Genomic DNA, 8,709 nt, shown 5'->3' with positions numbered 1-8,709 from the left:
CTATCCTCAGCCTATCTCACTATATCTAATTCATTTTAACTGTTGGTGTTATAAAATAACAAAAACGTAACAAATTGGAGAAAAAAACATAGAAAAATAAACAAAAGAAATCGGAAATCAGTGCTATGATTGGCGTGCAATAGGTGCTGATCTCGTCACGGCGACGCCAGGGGGCGGCCGTCTGTCGTTCGCCGCCGCTCGGCGGCACTCATGCAATACGCGCCGATAGCATAGTGGCCGATTGGTGCCTCTATTGTGAATGCTCGGCTGATCGACGACTTCTATTGGGAATGCTCTAAGGAGAATTGTGAAAAAAATGGACTCTAGCTCCAATTCTTTACACCCTCCGTCCCACAACAAGTGATTGATTTCCTCTTTTAACAAAGAAACAAAATATTTTCTTTTTACTTTATTCGATCTCTTTTATTTTATTCCATCTTTTGTAGTTTATTTTCTCTTTATCTCTGCTATCTTTTCTTCTCTCATACTTTATTCTTTTTTATTTAACTCATAAATATCTTTTCTTTAAATCCTGAGCCCAAAAGAAATTTACACTTGTGGTGCGACGGAAGGAATATTAGAATATATGCAATTCACTACAGAAGTATAAATAATACTCCCTTCGTCCCACAATAAGAGTCACATTTCACTTTTTATCATAAATAATAAGTAGGTCTACATTCCACTAACTTCACTTACATTTTATTATAAACCAATATAAAAAAAGTGGATCCGGTATTCCACTAACTTTTTCAACTCAGTTTTTTTTTACCTTTCTTAAAACCCGTGCCCACAACAAAAGTGAGTCCTATTATGAGACGGATGGAGTACTAGAATGTTAATGCTGTAAGTTTTTATTGTGTGGTCACTGTAGTCTGAATGTACATCCGTTGATCGCCAAAAATTAAATTTTGCTTCACCATTAATAGAAGAGTGAACTACAAAAATGGTCCTTAGTCCATTTGGGCTGTTGGGCAATTTTTTCTCGTCCTTAGTCCCTGACTTTAAAAATATCACCAGAAAATGCCCTTTTGGGCTGCTGGGCAACTCTATCTTTTCACATTTAAAAATTTTTCAATCTGATATTTTTTAAAATTATCTTCTTTTTCCCTTTTTTCATTATTCACTCTATTTCTTTATTTCAATATTAGATTTAATTTTATAAAATAAAATTTAAAATCTAGATATTTAAATATCAATAAATTATTTTTAATTACAATTATTAATTTATGTATTCTATTATAAAAGAGCTTTGTGTGAACAAGCTACATAGTTTTTTTTATAGTCTAATAAGATTTTGAAAATAAAATATGGAGTTTTAATTTGTCATAAGTGTCTCATCTGTGTAAAAAACATGTGATGTTCAAATCGCCTAATGGCGGACGTCCACATCCGTCTCTCCCGCGCCTAATGGCGGACGTCCCGCGCAGACGCCCGACACACCGGTCGGACGGCCGCCGTTGTGGATGCCCGAATGAGCAGAGGCCCTTGCGTCTTCTTCTCCGAAGAAGAAGATGGTTGCCCCACTCCAACAATCCCATCACCAAAATTCAATCTTTGTCGCCCTCTACTGCTAGGAGGACGAGGAGCTCCAAGAGATTCAAAACACTCCTTTTGCTCACCACGACTTTTTCTGGGAGGCAGAAGAGCTTAATAACCTTTTAGTCAAGGAGAAAAACGAAACCCCTTTGATATTCAATGAAATTAACTCCGATTCCTCTCTGAATTCGGCGAAAAACGAGGCCATTAGCTGGATGTTGAAGTCGATTCGTTGCTACGCCTTCAGTGCCTCCACCGCCGCCTTAGCCGTGAGCTATTACGACAGATTTCTCGTCAGCCGTTGCTTTCAGAGGGAGAGGCCTTGGATGAGTCAATTGGCAGCTGTAGCTTGTCTATCTGTTGATGCTAAAGTAGAGGAAACTCAAGTATCGCTTTTGTTAGATTTGCAAGTATGTTTAGTTTAATCCAATGTTGTCCTTGCTGCAGCTTGTGAGAGTTACTCACTTGGTTTGGTTGGGTTTTAGGTTGAAGAATCTAAGTATGTGTTCGAGGCCAAGACGATTCAAAGGATGGAGCTTCTTGTGCTCTCCACGCTCGGATGGAGGATGAATCCGGTGACGCCAATGTCGTTCGTCGACCGCATTGGGAGGAGATGCGACACATGGGAATTCTCGAGGATAGAGTGTGATTCTTTCAGCCATTGCTGGTATATATGTGATACGAGTGGTGCCCCAATAACCCCAGTAACGGTGACTGACACTTCCGTGACCCAAACTACCAATTAGAACGGCGTGGCAAGGACAGAAGAGAGCGTCGAGGAGGGAATGCGGAGAAAGAAGGGACGGAGGGGTCAGACGGCGGTAGAGATGAGAGGAGGAGACGGAAGACCAAAGAGGCAATCCAAGAAGCCTGTGATGTTCGGAGACTTTGTGTCTCGATAGTTTAAGCATTTTTTATTTTTAAGAATATTTATTTTTTGAACTTATTTAATTATTTTTTTTGGGTCGAGCGTAATTATAAACTCCGTGCTGGGTTTTCTTGTTGGTTCTTTCCCGGTATGTTCGAGTAGAACCAAACCTAGGGTCCATAGATATATAAATAGGGATTCTGTGAGTGTTGATACGCAATCAATATATCAGAAATTTCCTAATTCTCTTGCGCTTTCTTTTCCGCCAAGTTTTATTGTCCACGGCCAAACCCTTGGCGTGGGAATTGCGGTTGCTCGACGGAGATTCATCTCTGCGAACGGACCTTTTATCCGGCTAATCTCTCGCCTTTGCTATCGTTACGGATTAATTCGTAACAAAATGTCAGTTGATTTTGGATGATTTCATTTGTTACGGATGGATTGATTTCACTCGGGTGCCCATTACCTATCTCTGTCCCAAACACTAGGCGGGATGCCTTCCCTGTCGGCGCTGTCAGCGGTGACTACTTCATATTGCCTACCACCGTTTACCCTGGGTTCGGGATAGGGTCTACCGGTCTGTACTACGCAACTACAGCAACAGTTCTCTCAACCTTGGCAGCATGCTCACACGGATTTCGGTGTTCCTAGCCAGGCACCCATCCAGCTGCCCCATCTGATCAGTCAATCCTCCTGTTAGGGCCCTCCGTAGTCCAGGCAGCAGTTCGCCTGTGGTGCTCAGACCGAGGATCAGAAGGCCACCAAAGTCAGAATGGAACCACCTCGTTTCGATGGTACGGAGGTGAATAATTGGATTCGGAGTATACAATACTACTTTGATCATGTGGGGACTCCGGAAGATCAGCGATTATACTACGTCATCATGCTCTTTGAACCTAATGTGGCGGATTGGATTTGGAGTTATGTGGCCAGCCACGAATATGCTACGTGGTTTGGATTTTTGGATGACGTGAGGCGTCGCTTTGACCCAAATTGCTACACGAGCCACGTTGGCCTCCTCAAGTAGCTAACACAGACGGGTACGGTCTTTGATTACCAGTTGGCTTTCGAGAAATTGCAAAATAGTGTTGTTGGTGTCCCTGACCATGTTCTTTTGGATTTATATGTGGTCGGGCTAAGGCAACCTATCTAGGATGAAGTCTTACTCCACCGTCCACACTCCCTAGCGGCGGCATTCGCCTTGGCTATTCGGATTGCTTCTTGTCGGCCGGAATACAACCAGCCATCTGGGGGGCAGCAGCGGACGGGGCAGACCCCGCTGCATCTAGGCGCCGGGATCCACCAGCCACAGACCGCGGGCAATCGCCCTGCAGGTGCTCCGGGAAGTCAGATCTATCCAAACTCCCTATCATTCGCCTGTCGGATGCCGAGAAGGCTGATCGGGCTCGGCGGGGGTTATGTTATTACTGTGATGAGAAGTGGGTTTCGGGTCACGTCTGCAAACACAGGTTTCTCGCATATATGGGCGCCGACGACGATGAGGAGGATGATTTTTATGAACCTTTAGAGGACAAGTTGAATGAAGAGGTGGTGGCCGTGGACCTCTCTCATTTGCACGCGATGGATGGAAAACAGACTTCGAAGTCTCTGACATTGTCCGGGTCGGTCGATGTTACGGTTCTAGTGGATATCGGCAGCTCACACGACTTCTTACATCATCGGGTGGCCGAGCGCCTGCATCTTCCCCTCACGGCAATCAAACCGTTTCGGGTATATGTTGGCAATGGAGCATCTATTGTTTGTTCTTACAAGTGTAAGGGGACTAAACTGGTGGTCCAAGGGACTTTGTTTGTCATCGATCTCCATGTTTTGCCCATTCACGGCCCAGACGTAGTCTTGGGTATGGACTGGCTGGAATCGTTGGGGCGTGTGACTACAGACTTTGTGACGAAATCAATGGAGTTTGTTAGAGGGGATAACTTAGTTGTTCTCCATGGTATGGCTCAGCCACCCCGCCGCATATCATTATCATCATTAACCTGCATCATGTCAACGGCATCGTTATTTGAATTGTACGAGATGGTCCCGCTGAACCCTCACACTCAGGCTGACCCGCCGTCGGCTGTCGAAGAGTTTCCAGTGTCGCTATCGCCGACAATCAGTTCCGTTCTTCGTGCCTTCGCCGGCGTATTTCTGATGCCGCAGGGTCGTCCCCCCGCGAGGCAGTTTGATCATCGCATTCACTTATTACCAAACTCCAAGCCTGTGAATGTACGGCCATATAGGTATCCATACTTTCAGAAGAATGAGATCGAGAAGCAGGTTAAGGAGATGCTCGATCAGGGGGTCATAGACCTTTTTCATCACCTGTTTTGCTGGTCCGCAAGAAAGATGGCACTTTCTGTTTCTGCATCGATTACAGAGCCATGAACAAGGCAACGGTTCCAGACCATTTTCCAATACCGACTGCAGATGAAAAATTTGATGAATTGGGGGCGGTTCGGTACTTCACTAAATTGGATCTTCGTTCAGGATACCACCAGATCAGGATGCATGAGGCAGATGCTTATAAAACAGCTTTTCGCACGCATGACGGACATTTCGAATTTTTGGTGATGTCGTTCGGTTTGACCAACGCCCTGTCAACATTTCAGGCGGCCATGAATTGCATTTTCCAGCCCTTCCTGCGCAAGTCAGTCATCGTCTTCTTCGACGATATCCTGTTCTACAGTCTATCTTTGGAGACTCACGCGGATCACCTTCGCATCGTGCTATCTATTTTAGAGGAGCATCAGTTTTTTTTGAAGTTATCTAAATGCTCGTTCTGCAGTCAGACAGTGGACTACTTGGGGCATTTGATTACCGATGGACAGCTCAAGGCGGACCCGTCTAAGATCGACACGATGGTGGCTTGGCCGACGCCTGTGACGGTAAAGCAGCTTAAGGGATTTTTGGGCCACATAGGATATTACCGCCGGTTCATTACTCATTATGCGGTTATAGCAACCCCATTGACGGACCTTTTAAAAAAAGATGCTTTTTGCTGGACGCATGGAGCATCAGACAGCTTTGAGGCTTTGAAACGAGCTATGACGGCAGCCCCTGTTCTTCGCCTACCGGATTTTTTTCGGACGTTTTATTTGGAAACGGATGCTTCGGATTTTGGTGTTGGCGCAGTACTGATGCAGGATGGCCATCCCTTGGCTTTCTTTAGCAAAAAATTGGGACCTCGTCGTCCGAGTGCTTCCACCTACCACAAAGAGTTGTACGCTATTGTGGAGGCAGTTTCAAAATGAAGACAATATCTGTTGGGCAGGGAATTTGTTATACGTAGCGACCAGAAGAGTCTTCGAGAATTACTGGAGCAAGTGATACAGACACCCGAGCAGCACCTTTACGTCCGTAAGTTGATGGGTTATAAGTTCAGTATTGAGTACAAATCCGGGGCGGCTAATCGGGTGGCAGATGCCTTGTCTAGGTGCGACGAAGAGATAGAGCCTAACGCGTCCATACTAAGCGCTATCGCGCATCCTATTCCCGACATTCTTCAGCTGCTGGTGGAGGAAACGGCAAAATCAGCCCCTCTGTGTGACTTGCGACGCCGAATCGAGAGTGGATATGCTGATCCGAAGTTCACTATTTGTGATGGGCTGATTTATTGCGGCCGTAGGATCTACGTCGGTGAGTTTTCACCACTCCGGGACGCACTGCTGTACGAGTATCACAACACTCCGCAGGCGGGACATCCTGGGTTTGACTGTACGCTGCGTCGTCTGTCGATGCAGTTCTATTGGCCGCGTATGCGGCGCGACGTGAAGCATTTCGTGGCCTCTTGTGTGGAGTGTCAAACCACCAAGTACTCAACTCAGAAGCCAGGGGGTTTATTACAGCCACTTCCTATCCCGATGCAAGTCTGGGACGACGTTTCTATAGATTTTGTGGTGGGTCTCCCGCTCTCAAAGGGATACACCACTATCATGGTCGCGGTGGACCGTTTATCCAAGTACGCGCACTTCGCGCCCTTGCCTGCACGTTTTGATGCGATGCGCATAGCTCGGCTTTTTATTGAAACGGTGGTTAAACATCACAGGTTCCCTAAAACATTGGTTTCAAACCGTGATCCTGTGCTCTTGAGCGAGGCGTGGAAGAATATTCTCACTCTCAGCGATACTAAATTACACTTCTCGACGGCATACCACCCTCAATCCGATGGACAGACTGAGGTTCGCAATAGAGGTCTCGAGCAATACTTGCGGGCCTTCGCGGCAGACCGCCCCACTAAGTGGGAAAATTTCCTTCCTTGGGCGGAATTAGCTCTTAACTGCTTCCATCATGAGGGGCTGAGCACGTCTCCCTTCCGTGCTCTGTATGGCCGAGAACTGCCGCCCTTGGTGACTGCCTAGCCGTCGGTCAAACGCCATGATCCGCCTACTATGGAGTTGATTCGTCAGAGGAGCGAGCTCTTAGTCGAGTTGTGGAAGAATCTGGAACATGCGCAACAGCGAATGCGAGCCTCGGCAAATAAACACCGTCGTGATGTCAGCTTTGCGGTGGGGGACAAGGTTCTGCTTAAGCTCCATCAGTATCGCCAACATTCGGTGGCCAAACTGCTGTCAGCCAAGCTCGCACGACGATTTTTTGGACCTTTTGAGGTGCTCGAGAGGATTGGTCCAGTAGCGTACCGTTTAAAGCTTCCGGAGGGCGCTCGTATACATGACGTGTTTCACGTCAGCTTGCTCAAACTGTTTGTTGAGGGGACCTCAGATGCGACAGCGGGCGAATTGCCTACTGAGATTTTGGGGACTAGGCCGATTCTCAGGCCAATCAAGGTCCTGGACCGCCGCGTTGCTCTACAGGATGGTCAGGTAGTCGATCAGGTGTTGGTGGAATGGGCAGGGACCTCGCAGAATCAGCCTACCTGGGAGCCAGTGTCGGCTGTGCGTCGGCGTTTTCCGCAACTCCTTGAGGACAAGGAGTCTCCTAACCGGGGGGAGTTGATACGAGTGGTGCCCCAATAACCCCAGTAACGGTGACTGACACTTCCGTGACCCAAACTACCAATGAGAACGGCGTGGCAAGGACAGAAGAGAGCGTCGCGGAGGGAGTGCGGAGAAAGAAGGGACGGAGGGGTCAGACGGCAGTAGAGATGAGAGGAGGAGACGGAAGACCGAAGAGGCAATCCAAGAAGCTTGTGATGTTCGGAGACTTTGTGTCTCGATAGTTTTAGCATTTTTTATTTTAAAGAATATTTATTTTTTTGAACTTATTTAATTATTTTTTTTGGGTCGAGCGTAATTATAAGCTCCGTGTCGGGTTTTCTTGTTGGTTCTTTCCCGGTATGTTAGAGTCGAACCAAACCTAGGGTCCATAGATATATAAATAGGGATTCTGTGAGTGTTGATACACAATTAATATATCAGAAATTTCCTAATTCTCTTGCGCTTTCTTTTCCGCCAAGTTTTATTTTCCACGGCCAAACCCTTGGCGTGGGAATTGCGGTTGCTCGACGGAGATTCATCTCTGCGAACGGTCCATTATCCGGCGAATCTCTCGCCTTTGCTATCGTTACGGATTAATTCGTAACAATATGTCAGTTGATTTTGGATGATTTCATTTGTTACGGATGGATTGATTTGTTGCCAAATGTTTTCTTTGAAATTTTAGATTGATTATTGATGGAAAAACTTATGCTAGTGCAGATTCTAGGTTGGTACGTTATCTGCCTTCTGTGATTGCTGCTGCGACGATAATTTATGCTATTAGAGAGATAGGAGAAAATGCTGCTGTGGAATATGAAGATCAGCTTATGTTTGTGTTGAGAGCTAGCAAGGTTTGATAGCATTGTTTGATCAAAACATTTTACCAAATGATGTAGTCAAGTTTCATTTGTTGATGGGATTCTTGTTTGCTAAATATTATTCATAGCGAGAGATTGGTGATTGCCTCACACTCATCTTGGAGGCAACGGGTGGTCTGACCCGTAAATCTTTCTGCAAGCAAAATTTTGATTCGATTCCAAGCAGCCCGAGTGGGGTTATTGAGGCCTACTTCAGCTCTGAGAGCTCTGTGGATTCATTGGCCGTTGCAATGTCAGCCTCATCTTCACCGGAGCCTTTGTTCAAGAGAAGCAAAGCTATATCCATTGGCCTGGCTAATAGTACTACTTGAACTCTCCTATTTCTTGATAATGGCAGTGGTACTTATTAATCACTCATCTGATGTTAATTTTTTTCACCTCATAATTTAGCAAAATCATGCAACATTACTTGCTTATTTCTTTCTGTATTTCTGACCTATTCATGGGATGATGGATCATGGATTAGACATCCAAACAAGACTGC

General features: G+C 46.0%; 1 pseudogene; it reads left to right on the top strand.

The window, feature by feature from the left end:
• Nucleotides 1-1,514: 1,514 nt before the first annotated feature.
• On the top strand, nt 1,515-8,593 carry LOC121776487 (annotated as a pseudogene).
• Nucleotides 8,594-8,709: the final 116 nt, after the last annotated feature.

The sequence above is a fragment of the Salvia splendens genome, chromosome 18 (genome assembly GCF_004379255.2).
Source record: "Salvia splendens isolate huo1 chromosome 18, SspV2, whole genome shotgun sequence".
NCBI classification, from domain to species: domain Eukaryota; kingdom Viridiplantae; phylum Streptophyta; class Magnoliopsida; order Lamiales; family Lamiaceae; genus Salvia; species Salvia splendens.
The sequence above is the reverse complement of the archived record's forward strand: the minus strand, read 5'-3'. Positions and strand labels throughout refer to the sequence as shown.